This window comes from Nothobranchius furzeri, chromosome 4 (assembly GCF_043380555.1).
Source record: "Nothobranchius furzeri strain GRZ-AD chromosome 4, NfurGRZ-RIMD1, whole genome shotgun sequence".
In the NCBI taxonomy this organism is placed as follows: domain Eukaryota; kingdom Metazoa; phylum Chordata; class Actinopteri; order Cyprinodontiformes; family Nothobranchiidae; genus Nothobranchius; species Nothobranchius furzeri.
The window spans coordinates 8,443,496-8,457,216 of NC_091744.1; the positions used below are offsets into that span (position 1 = coordinate 8,443,496).

The 13,721-nt window shown below is 41.1% G+C and overlaps 1 protein-coding gene across 3 annotated transcripts in view; it reads left to right on the plus strand.

Moving 5' to 3' along the window:
- Positions 1-13,721, plus strand: part of LOC107390002 (protein ELFN1) — a 171,453-nt gene that overhangs the window by 102,894 nt on the left and 54,838 nt on the right. The window lies entirely within an intron of this gene.

The following is a 13,721-nucleotide window of genomic DNA, read 5'->3' on the forward strand; positions in this document are numbered from 1 at the left end:
CACAAACACACACTCATCCACGTCACATAAATTCACATAACCATTCACTTTGTTTCCCTGTAGAAATCATCCTCATTCTACTATAAACTTGTGTGTCACCAAATGTCCTCTTTTATTACAGATCAGTTATTTCATATCACTGCCATAAAGCTTTGGGCTTAACCATTTTCTTAATTCTATGCATGAAACTATAAATTATGTTTGATCCATTTGTCAAACTGATGTTTGTAATAAACTCACAAAACGTAAATAACGCCTGATCATTTCTAGTGATCTCGAGAATAGTCAGCGCATTCTGGCAAGAATTCATCCTTTAGATTAATTTGTGGTGTTAACTTTGAGACTGATCATTTTGGAAAGATGTAGATATTAAATCCAGTGGTCCGGTTCCATAAAACTGGTGGTGCCCCGATTAATCAATATAAGATTATAAACAACTAAACAAGTTAAATCTACACCACATTTGAAATATAGATATAATTCTATATTTACCGCTACACCACATTCTCACTTCCAACACGTCGGAAACAAACGCTTGTTCAGTGACCTTCCACATCAGAACCCAACGCCAAAAGTGCCATTTATCATCACAGCTGGACACAGAGGGGGTTTTCCAATTGCAAATCACAATGCAGCGTAAAATTGACGCGATACAATGTCCGCTGATGCTGCACCAAACCAGCCCATTTCGCTGCATCTGAACCTTAACCCTCTTGCTACTTCTAACGTTCCCAGTTTGGCTGTTTTTTTCTCAGTCCCTCCCTACCACTAGGCACGTACTGCTTTTATTGATCATTGGTCATTTATTGTAATGTTGTTGCTTTATAGCTTTAGTATTTAATGTTTTACTATAATTCTGTTGTACATGCTATGTCTGTTGTTGTCTGTAAAGCAATTTGTGACTTGTGTTTGTGAAAATGCTTTATAAATAAACTTCTTCTGTATTATTTTTTTCTTAGAAACAGTCAGAAACATCAAAATAGTTTCAACAACACAGCAGTTTTGAGCCAGAAAAAATTCATATGAAAATTTCAGTAAATCAAACTATTGTGAGTCATTCCCCAAAAACAAGTCAAGATTAAAGGTAGAATATGGAACATCAGAGCGACATCTAGTGTGTGGAGGTTGTAGTTGCAACAATAGAACAAGGTTTCCAGCCATAAAGCAGGTTCACTGCTGATATGTGAAATGTTTTTTGGGTCCATCTGTTTTAGGCTTCACCTAAGCTCACTCTGGTTTTACATCTTTTATGGTCGCTTCTCTTCTAAGAAGGATAATGACATCTTCTGGGCTGAGAAGCAGCTGCTTGATTTGCCAAGTTCACCATTTTCCACGGGGTCAGCCTCGCTGTGCCGAGTGGACTGTTTGGCAACCCGTAGTCATTCCCTCTTTAAACATCTTTTGTATGTTCCTTCTGTGTATTTCTTCCAACTGCAATAGACTTGTTTTTTGTTGATAAACGGAGAAGGAAGAAACTCCACCAACATCGGCAAAGCTCTGAGGAAGGCTACAGAGATAGTCAAAATGTCAGCAAAAACAAGGTAAAAGTAACACTTTTGCTCTGTTGAAAAAGAAACGTAATGCAACAGTGCCCTCTATTGGCTGGCAGATGTAAACATAAACCCAGTGTTGTGCCCGTCAAAATACATATTTGATTATATTATTATTATATATAGCTTTAAAGGAAATACTGTATCTTCATTCTGCACACCTCTAAATGCCCCGTGGTTATTTTTTTAAATACAGCTTTTTAATAAATTATCCCAGATTCAACCTTTAACCAAGTTAGACTGTGTGTAAATTCAGCAGGTTACCAGGATATTACCCTCAGCATGTATTTAGAGAGAAAATTAAAATATAACTATCAATATGTTGGATCCTGGGTTGACCCCAGATCTTGTATGTGACATTAGAAAAATGGAAGTTGTTTTTGTTTAGTTTTGTTTACTTTTAATTCAACAGTTGTTTTTAATGTATTTTATACTTTATTCCACATCAGCCTCTGTTTAAACTTGTCCTGAAACATGTATTATTTATGACCATTTAAAGCTGAAGAGGATAATAGTGTTGTTTTGTGATTTTATTTCTCTAAATATAAAACTATAACAATTTACTGTAGCTTTTTTATATTTTGCAGAGGCACCACTTGCAGCATAATGTAACGGTCATGTTTTAAAACTGTCTCTGCAGTGTCATCCATCCATGTCTTCTTATCGATTCTCTTTGAGATCTTTATGTTCTCTTTCTCCTTTAGCCTGTCCCTTCTCTCTCACTCCCTCAGCCACCATCTATCTGAGGATTTTAATTCATATTTCATCCAACTCAGCTTTATTTCAGCTTAATCTATTATTTAAACTCCATTTTAAAAATGTAACAGTGCAAAGGTCACTGATCCTTCTCCGCCTCTGGTTGAATCTAGACAGTCTGTGCACACACACATGCATAACAATGTAATTTACACAAATACACACTTTGAAAAGGCTTCTTTTATTATTTATGAGACATGAGACAAAGATTTTTAGTAGAGCTGCTTTTAAGATGAGCAAAAACAAAACAATTGTGTTAACGTCACAATGTAGTGGCTATTAAAACTGAGCATCACGAATTGCTTTACAGCAAGTTGTTCATTAACTGACGTAAAAACGCTCTAAACCATGAATGTTGAGTCATGACGGTGTTCAGAACTCCAGTGTTTATTTCACTACTTCCTGTAATTACTGAACAACCTGAAACTGAGTTCTGATTTGTGTCACTCTCATAAATGTTAAAGCGCAAGTCACCCAAAAAGTGTTATGTATTTATTTTTTTGCTGACAAATTGTAGAAATAAACACATTCTCAAACCCGAAGCATTGAAAAATAACACTAGGTAACCAAGTGTTTGTTTCCGACGTGTTGGGAGCTCCAGAGCGTCAGGATACGTGCGGTGTCAGAGCGTTGGTTTCCGACGCCTGAGGTAAAATGCACATTTCACCAAATTTTAACCTCTAACCTCTCGCTATTTAACTTCCACTCACCCCCATCCTAACCTTAACCATGCTTCTCATTCTAAACTTCCCGTTAACCATGTTGGAGAGGGCCATTACAACTAGAAACAAAGTTTTGAAAATGCAAGAGGGGTAAGGTTAGGATGCGGGTGAGGGGAAGTTTAAATAGCAAGAGGGTAAAGGTCACAATTCAGTGAAATCTCCGTTTTCCTGCGGCAGTCTGAAACTGACGCTCTGGCACATCACGCTACCTCCCGACGCGCCCATTCTTCCCATTTCCAGGTCCAAATGTCTTTTGTTGTCAGTGAATTCAAACGTTGTTTTTCTTTTTGGGAGTCTGGTAGTTAGTCCTACGGTTGACGTGGTAGCAGCTGGCTGTTTCTCCACCTCTCACACCAGCGGTGCTCTGTTGCTAAATGTGCGAGTGCGTAATGAATGCCAATGTTTTTAGACAAATGTGAGAGAACCATTTTATAATAATTTTTGTTTTATCTCTACTATACATTTACATATACATTTAATCTACGTTAAGAGGCAGTTTTCCAAATTTGCTATTGCAGCTTTAAAATGTCATGATTCAGCCTAAAACTGTAAGGGTAACACTTTCTTCAGGTTAAAATTTGAATTAGCAGTCTGTGTCAATCAATGCTGCAGAGCCGCCCTCCAGGTCCACCAGGCAACGCCTAGCCTGAACAGCCATGCCAAAGCTTCCTTATGGGAAACAAAGAGCCTGGTAACTCTCCCATTCCAATAACCCCAGCCAATCAGTGCTGAGCAGCGTACATCACACACTGCGACGTTCAGTTTCTCATAAACAACGAAGATGGCATCTGAAGCGGAGTTTGCTGAGGCTCTTTCCTCTGTTCTAAATGTCTTGAACGTGTCTTTAAAACCACAACAAGAAGAAGTGCTAAAAGCCTTTCTTCTAAAGAAAGATGTTTGTGACGTCGCCAGACGCCATCTTTGACTACAGCTTAAAAAAATAATAACACAGCATTGCGTGATACAGTTGTCCTTTCTGCCTTTTTTCTGATTTCTTTTTTTTTTTTTTGAGCTGGCTAGTCCCACCCCTCATGGTGCTCTCTGCCTCTGAGTATCCAGACTCGTCAACGCCACCTTGTGGTGCATTTTTCAAACCAGAAATATGGGTGGAGCAAGAATCAGGTAGGGGTGACTGACACTTTATGTTTTCCAGATCATCACAACAATGAACAGTGTTCTCAGGCCAAAAAATAATTTAGATTTCTCTCAAAGAAATAATATGTATAATTTATATCACATTTCCATATATTCAATAATCCTTTAATTATTTTGATTTAGATAGAGATTGACCAACTGACCGACCAACTAACTGACTGACTGAATGCAATAGAAGGACAAATAAATAACAGGCAGACAGAAATAGATTTAAAAATAAAAACATAAAGCATTAAAATTAGCTAAACTAGCTGAACTGCTGTCTTCCGAGGCAGCTGATGGTGGGTTTAGAATGAAAAAAGATAAAAGGAAGGAAAGAGAAGGTTGGCAAGGGTAGAGCGATGAAAACAATAGAAAGAAAAAAAGGGAGATTGGGGGCGACTGACGTTGTTTTAAAACGTGAGAATGTGAGGAAAGAGAAAAAGACCAGGAGGAAACATCCAGAATGCTAAGTAACTCATGCACTTGTGCTCAGACCAAGGAGGAGCAGATCACAAAGATGTTAAACAGGATCATTAGAATTAATCATTTAAAGAAGTGAGTGACACGCCTGTGCTCTCCCAGCGTGTGTTTCCTTTTGAAGCCCGCATTCTCAAACGTAATCTACAGAAACCCTCAACCTCGGCTCTCTGACGTGGATCTATGCTCTGAATCCTAATTGCCTCCTTTACCAGCCAATTAAATGGCAGAATCTGTCACAATGACAGCTCATTAGCAAATCAGGATCCATCTTTCAAGCAGTGTGTTTGCAGCTGTTTGTGTATGAGGACGTGTGTGTTTGTGTTGCTTTGCCCAGTGGGCAACAGCCAGCCGATCGGTGACCTGACTGTCTGGAAGTGTTGCTATTAGCAGGAAACAGATTTTGTTTCTGTCCGTTTGTTGTGACTTTGCATGCTGATAGACTGGGAGCTCTTTGTGTGTGCATTGGCTTTTGGATCCATTTTCATTTGTTTGGGGGAGAAATTAGCAGCACGCCTGGAAAAACATCATCAGGATACACATAGAAGTGAACGTGACACCCTGCCAGAGAAGAAGAGACCCGACAGAGCATGCTGGCAGTAATGACTAAAAACAGCAGTGTTTTGTTTCAGAACCAAGGGAGTTCATTTATGAACTCTGCTGCTGCAACTCTCACTCCAGACTGAAGTCAAAATGTCAAACTGATGTTTTGTGTTCTGTTAAGGCACACAGATCTTTGATGTTAAAGCGTAAACTACTCAGTAGACATTAAAATAAAGCTTAGGTTTCCTGCTTTCATTGGTGGGTTTGCTGTGCTTAGATAAACTTTGTACTTATTGCAATGATAATAATAATAACAGTAATAATAGTAATAGTAATAATAACATCTACAATAATAATTATTATTATTATTTAATTATTAAATAATAATCATTATAATAATAAGCATCATCATACATAGTTTACAAAATCTTGATTGAAAATTGTTTTACGGGCAAAGAAACAGCTCCCATTGTCGCTCATAATATTGAACATTAATAAAAGTTATATAATATGTAAAAGTTGTTTACTAAAGCTTGAATTCTGCTCAACACTTCAAATATTTGAACTGTTTTCTTTAAACACTTATTGTTACTTCAACCTTCTTCTTATGCACCCCAACTTTAAATGTATGCAATAAAAATAGACTTCTGAGTAACATTTACAACGGCTTTAAATGATTTTCATTACAGGTTATTACAATTTGTGCATGAATGGATAATGTTTTAATGCAAATATGTTTGATTATTTTTCTTAGGGATGAAACAACAAACAAAAAATTAAAGAATGACGTTGAAAAACATGTCACTGTTGGGAAATTCTGGTTCTGAAACTTAGGTATAGAGTAATTTCTCGCTTTTAACCCAGTTACAGATTATATGTTAAGCACAATTTCCATTCTACTTCCCTAACCACTGGATCAATGACCAATACCAGCCCACTGTTAAAGCTAAAATGGCAAATCTCTAAAACAAATTGGGTTAAAACTTTTTTTTCGTGCCTTTTAACAACGTTCCAACACATGCAGCTGTAAATATATTGTGGAGATAAAAAAAATGAAGTTGTTCTAAGTGACTAAACAACTCACAGCTGCTCTTGATGAACATAAAATCTACTTTCCAGTCAGGTTTCCATAGAGACTGATCCACTGAAACCGCTCTTCTTAGGGTCTCTAATGACCTTCTGACTCACAGTGATGCAGGGGACTGTTCTGTTCTGGTCCTGCTGGACCTGACTGCAGCCTTTGACACTGCTGACCATCACCTGCTACTGGATAGGCCGAGAGACTGGGTAGACCTATCAGGAACTGCTCTGGACTGGTTCTCTTATCTGCCTGAGAATTCCTTCTCTGTGGCCGTCTCCGATTTTTGGTCCTCCACCGCCTTTCTCATCCATGGTGTCCCACAAGGTTTTGTGCTGGGGCCTTTACTTTTCCTCCTCTATCTGCTTCCTCTTCAGCGCATCCTGAGCTCCTTTAAAAGGAATCTCCTACATCGTTATGCAGATGACATCCAACTGCACATCTCCATTTGAAGTCACGGACAACAGAAGACATTTGGACTATTAAAATGATGTCTGGTGTTTAGCGCTCTCTTGTTTGTGGGGTCCCATATCAGGGGGGCGTGGCCTAGGGATGATAGGCGATGGAAGAGATGAGAGTTCTGGGTGCTTGTTTTTGCATATTTGCTATTGAAGTTTTAACTTAGTACCAAGCAACACATAAAACAAAACTCTTCCTTTTTTGTTTTTGCCTCCAAGTGATGGATTTTTAAAGTATAGGGTCACGAGTGTATAATACACAAATATGTAATGGTAGTTTTTTAACTAAAATGAAAACATAATTGAGATGAAAATTAACACAACACAACATACACAAAGCTCGATGATATTTTATTTGCTGATGTTTTGCAGTGGCAATAAAACCAGGACAGTTTAATAAGCATCGGTTTTGGACCTGCTGAGAGTGCCAGTCACAGGCAGGAAATTAATGAAACCTTCAACACACGCAGAATCTTGGCAGCCTAAAATAACTCCTCCTACTTCTCAACTTCCCACAATGTCTAAGAAAATGCTGCCTGCTCTCTGCTGGTAAGCTGCAATTATCAGATAGACATTTGTTTTCTTTGTGTTCCTGTGTCCCTCTGCACTTGGCTGTCAGCTCACCCACTCAGCGGCTAAATCCCTCTCACAATTCATACTTTCTATCCATTTAAAGCAAAACGCTGTCTAAGTTAGCTTGGCCAACACATAACAACAAACTCGTTATACCTTAATCTGCATGATCATTTCCCGACATGCTTTTTCAAAAAGACATCCACTTAGTGAAGCAGTCAGCTCAATAGTTCTCAGTTTACTTCATCCCTCCTTCTGCAAGTTCTGCTGCAGATTTTCCTCTCCTGGTAGGTGTTCGTCCAATCCTCTATTCTCCTCCTTAACTCCCACTGGATGGGCTAAACGTCCTCCTTGTTCCTAAGCCTCAAGAGCTCTCGTCTTCCCTTTCAGAAAGGCTTTTGTTTGTCCTCCAAACAACAGATTTTTCTTAAAACTTGCACACTTACACAATACGAGACTGGAAAGCCGTCTGATGTCCCACATATGAGTTTAAGTGTGTGTATTCGACACATTCTCACACCCAGAGCGTCAATATATGACGATTCGGGATGCCCCAGCGCGTCAGGAGACGACGACCAGGGACACACTGGTGACGCACCGTCCCAGAGCGTCGGTATCCGACGCCGGTGGTTAGACGGACATTAGAACGACTTGTGAACTACTTAACCTTCCCCTCACCCCAGTCCTAACCTTAAGGTCACAGTTACTGACCTTAAGGTTAGGATTGGGGTGAGGGGACGGTTAAATATTTGATTAATGTCCGTGTGACCGCAGGCGTCAAACACTGACGCCAGCGGAGCCACGTGGCCCTGCGTGTCCCTGATCCTCATCTCCTGACGCGCTGGGGCATCTTGAATTGTCATATATTGAGGCTTGGTCACATGCGTCATATTTGGATGCTTTGGGTGTGAGAATGTGTTGGTGTATTCATTAGCATTGCCCTGTCACTCCTGGAGAAGAGGGACACGTATGTGAGAATGCTGTTTGTAGATTACAGCTCAGCATTCAACACCATCGTTCCATCGAAGCTGGACAGGAAACTGCAGGATCTAGGACTGAGCAGCTCCCTCTGCAGCTGGATCCTTAACTTTCTGTCTGACAGACGCCAGGTGGTCAGACTGGGCGGCACCACCTCATCCCCCGTCACACTGAACACTGGTGCTCCGCAGGGGTGTGCGCTGAGCCCTCTCCTGTACTCACTCTACACCCACGACTGCACGGCCACGAGAAACTCCAACATCATTGTGAAGTTTGCGGACGACACCACAGTGGTGGGTCTCATCACCAACGACGATGAGACGGCCTACAGGGAGGAGATCAGCGCCCTGACCCACTGGTGTCAGGACAACCGTCTCACCCTCAACGTCACAAAGACAAAGGAGATGATAATGGACTTCCGGAGGTGCAGAGGAATACACACCCCCATCACCATCAACGATGACGCTGTGGAGAGGGTGAGCAGCTTCCGTTTCCTTGAAGTTCATCTGGCTGAGGATCTTACGTGGTCAGTGCACACGGAAAATACAGTGAAGAAGGCACAGCAGCACCTCTTCTTTCTCAGAAGACTGAAAAGATTTGGCATGAGCCGCCGCATCCTCAGGACCTTCTATCGCTGTGCCATTGAGAGCATCTTCACTGGATGCATCTCCACCTGGTATGGCAACAGCACCGCTTACAACCGCAAAGCTCTCCAGAGAGTAGTGCGGTTTGCAGAAAGGATTATTGGAGGTGAGCTTCCCTCCCTCCAAGACATCTACAGAAAGCGGTGCCTGAGGAAAGCGGGGAGGATCATCAAGGACTCAAGTCACCCCAGCCATAAACTGTTCAGACTACTTCCATCAGGAAGGAGGTTCTGCAGCATCCGGTCCAGAACCAGCAGACTGACAGACAGCCTTTTCCATCAGGCCATCAGACTGCTGAACACTTCACAGACACCTCACCCTCACTACTGAAACTCCAACATTACACACTCCATACTGTACATTAATGCCACTGTTTTGCACATACCAACCTCTGTATATTTTATATCTCTTATCTTATTGTTTACTTTATTCGTTTGTAAAACATGAATATACACACTATACACACACTCACACGCACACACGTAGAAAAAAATACTAGCACACACATTAGTAATGTATATACCTTACATACTATACATATTATTACTTAGATTAGCCATTTTTATATTTTGCTTGTTTTTACGTTATTGTATTTTGCACAACTGTTGCTGTGAAGCTCGCACACAAGAATTTCACTCGCATGTACTGTACCAGTGTACCTGCACATGCGACGTGACAATAAAAGTGATTTGATTTGATTTGATAACAGACCTTCAAATTCAGTGTGAAGGATGGCAAAGAGGAGTTAGGATGACGATGTGACGACGTTCCCTATAAATTAAACATGTATCACGCTTTAAATTACACATGCGGCTCATGTCATGCTTAGGTTTTGGATAAACGACCACCAGAGGAGTCAGACAGAAGCCTCCACGGCTGGCTCAGCGTGCCCCGAGCTGGCCTGCGGCCAGTTTGTTTTATTATTTTTTTTCAACAGCAAATCGGATAAGCCACACTGCAGCCCTCCCACTAATGCAGACCAGCTGATTGTGACTCAGTCTCTGTGCCCCTGGGCCCGCTGGTCACCGCGGTTTTAGCCTTTACAAATGTGACTCTGTGAGGATAACAACGAGCACCTCATCCCTCTGCTCTGCTCTACACAGCAGCAAAAACACACAGCAGATGAATAAGAAATAGCTATGGAGTTTGTGTGTGTGTGTGTGTGTGTGTGTGTGTGTGTGTGTGTGCGTGCGTGCGTGCGTGCGTGCGTGCGTGTGTGTGTGTGTGCAAGTTCTTGAGCATGACGGTTTTCTGTAGCAGCTTCTATGTTTAGCTAGTTTGCCAACAGTGCTGCATCAGAGCCACAATTTTCAGCTTTTGTTTGTTTTTGTGCAAACTCTTCACCCCTTGGGCTTTCTTTCTTTCCATTTTTTACCACACCTCCTTGTTCCCTCTTCCAGGTTAGGCTGCTCCACCTGAACAATGTTCATTTGCATCTTCTTTAATGTCAAATAACGGTGGAGTGGTGGAAAGCCAGAAATGCTTGAGTGGAGTTTTGTTTGTGTTGAAAGACTGAATCCCTTTAGAGGAGAACAGAGCTTGGACTAGACATCTGACTCTTCTCTCCTCTGTATTCTGTCCAGCAGGCTCTTAGAACTAACCACACACACACACACACACACACACACACACACACACACACACACACACTCCACGGTGACATGTTTCAGCACTATCGTTCAGCTGTCAGCAACATTCAGCAGTAATTCGTCTGTAACAGTGTGTTATTCTGCCTGTCTTGTCAGGCTCCGTCATGTCCGTGCATCCTTTCTCTCCTTCGTCTGTCTGTCACTTTGTCTCTCTTCGCTTGTTCTGTCCATCTCAACATCCTCAGGCTCAAACAGCCTTGCTGCTAATGTAAAAACACAGGGCTGCACCGTGTGAACAATTGTGTGTCGTGGTGTTAGTGTTGTGTGATTTGCTTTAGCTCTGACAATGAGTCCCACAATTTCTGCTCTCGTCATTGAACAGGTAGATTTATAGCAACAGATTACATTCAAAGGTTATTACACTCTCCATGGAGACCTGAACTATTGTGAGATAAATGTGCAACGGTAAATCACAGTAGCTAAAACCAGTTTATAGTGTGTTTCTGATCTGGTATAACTCATGCAAAGTATCACATTATCATAGCAGGTGAGTGATCTACAGAGGGAAGCCAGGAAAACTCAAATAACAGAAACTTTGGGAATGCCGGGGATGCTGGAAACACCAGGAGATGCAGGGAGGACGCTAAAAAGCAGAAGTCACTGACTGAAACCTGAATATGAAAGCTAGGAGCTGATGTGCATAGAGGGAGGTGATTGGAGACACAGTACAGGTGAGCCATAAGGAGCAGGTGTGCATAGTTAGTGGAGGAGCTGAGGGAAAACCAAACAAACAGGGAGAGAGGGGACAAATCCTGATACTCTACAACCATGGGGTTTTGTCCACTGACGGCAAGTAGATATTCATTTCCTTATATGCTTCATAATTATTAGTGATTTGACGCTTACAAAACACCAAGAGTGACAGCAGGCGAGTAAACGGGAAGTTTTACCCAAAATCCTGAGTGTGCAGACTCGGGCTTTAAAATCCAACATGGCAGCTCCCATAAACAGGATGGCGTTACTTGGGGGCAACACACGCATTTTCATCCATCATCATTTATGTTACAGAAGTGACACTATTAACAATCAATGCCTTTCATATGAACATTTAGTATTATTTTAAGTTTTAACTCTATTAAAAACTGAAGATAAAAAAATACTTCAGTTAATTTGGATATAGAAAATCAAAATGGTGAAGAACTCACTGATTAGACAAAAGTGAGCTACAATTCTAAACATTTTGAATAAGTTTACCTCACTGCAAAGTTGCAAGTGTGACAATAATGTTAATATGTTAATGTTTGATTGTGAGGAGGAAAAAAGTACATTGCACCAAAAGTAGCACAAATGATTCATTCAAATAAATGCAAGAGATAAAACAAGGACAAAAGAGTTTAATGAAGCTGCCAATGTGATTTGCTGCAACAAGTGAAATGAAATGAAACATATACAGTAAAGTTTGACCGATACTGGTTTTCCCATTGCTGCAATTGAAGCCAATATGTAGAGGTCACGGTCAAGCCTAATTTATACTTCTTTATATTTATAGGTGTCTTGTGCATAGCTCAGTGATAAAATCAGACATTTAACAAAGGTTAATCAACCAAATCAGTTAAGTGATCTGAATAAAATCCTGACCTTCTCAGTGGCCTCGTGGTAGAGCATCCACCCTGGGACCGAGATCAGGGTTCATATCCGGTCCGGTCATGCCAACGACTTTATAAATGGGACCGAATGCCTCCCTGCTTGACACTCAGCTTTACGGGGATGGATTGGGAGGTTAATCCAACAAATAGTTCCCTAGCGCAGCCACTGCTACAGCTCACCGCTCCCCACGACAAAGGGTCAAATGCAGAGAGGTAATTTCACCAGAGTGTGATGATTACTAATTGGTCTTGATTTCAATAGCACCGGACTGCCCAAGGATGTGCCTCACTATATGAAAAATGGCAAAATTCGGCTCGATATATAGAACTGCCCCAAATAGACGGAAAAGAATGTATCTCAGTACTCTGGATTTAGACATGAAATGTTTTGGAGAAAGAAAAGAAAACATTTCTTGACATGATTTGTAAAAGCTCATTCAGTTTGAGGCATGAACACATGAAGGTCCTAATCGTGTTTTACACGAGAGAAACTACAGGTCAAGACTGGGAAGAATAAAAACTGTTTTATGTGTCCTGAACCCATCTTCTCAGTGCAAAGAAAATCCCTTCATCATTGTAAATTTGTGTAAACGAATAACAAATGAGCTCATGCTCTTATTAGCAGAGTCCTCACTGTAGGAAGCAAGAAAACAGAAGCTTCATGGAAAATAACTAATATATATAATTTGTGTTTTAAATTGCATATCTTGACCCAGAAACCAAGAACTGTCAGACATTTATTTGTGGCTGAAAATTTCTAAACACTGAGGAAAAAAATGTGGCTCAGAGCAGTAGCTCAGGTGGTAGAGCGGGTTGCCTCATGATCGGAGGGTCATGGGTTCAATTCCAGCTCCCGCCAGGGGTATCCTGCTGTTGTGTCCTTGGGCAAGACACTACACCCAACTTGCCTGTGTTGGTGGTGGTCAGAGGGGCAGACGGCGCCAAATGGCAGCCTCGCCTCTGTCAGACCGCCCCAGGGCGGCTGTGGCTACAAGTAGCTTACCATCACTAGCAGTGTGTGAATGTGAGAGTGTGTGAAAGCGTCTTTGGGTGTCTAGAAAAGCGCTATATAAGTTCAATGCATTATTTTTATTATTAATAGTCATGTCTTTGCCTAGTTATAGCCCCTGTGCATTTTTTTAAATTCTCAACCAACAGGATGACTGTGCAGAAGGTGAAGCTTTGTGGGAAAAATACAGTCTCACCAGAATATGACTTCTTTTAGACATAACATTTTTAACATTGACATTTAACTCTGTAAAAATCTATATTTGAAAATCTGATGTTCAGTTTTTGCTGCTAAAAATCTGCAATTTAATTTTTACAGATGAATTATTTGCTGGCGTGTTTTAGGCCCTGTCCACACGTAGCCGGGGATCTGACAAAACGTAGATATTTTTCTACGTTTTGGCCTGTCATCCACACGAAAACTGAGTTTTTTCACACGAAAACGGATCTTTTTAAAAACTCCGGTCAAAGTGAAGACCTGTGTTTTCTCCGTTTTGGGTGTCTGCGTGTGGACAGACAAAACCGGAGTTTTAAGGTCCGCAACGTCACTTTCCCCGACAAA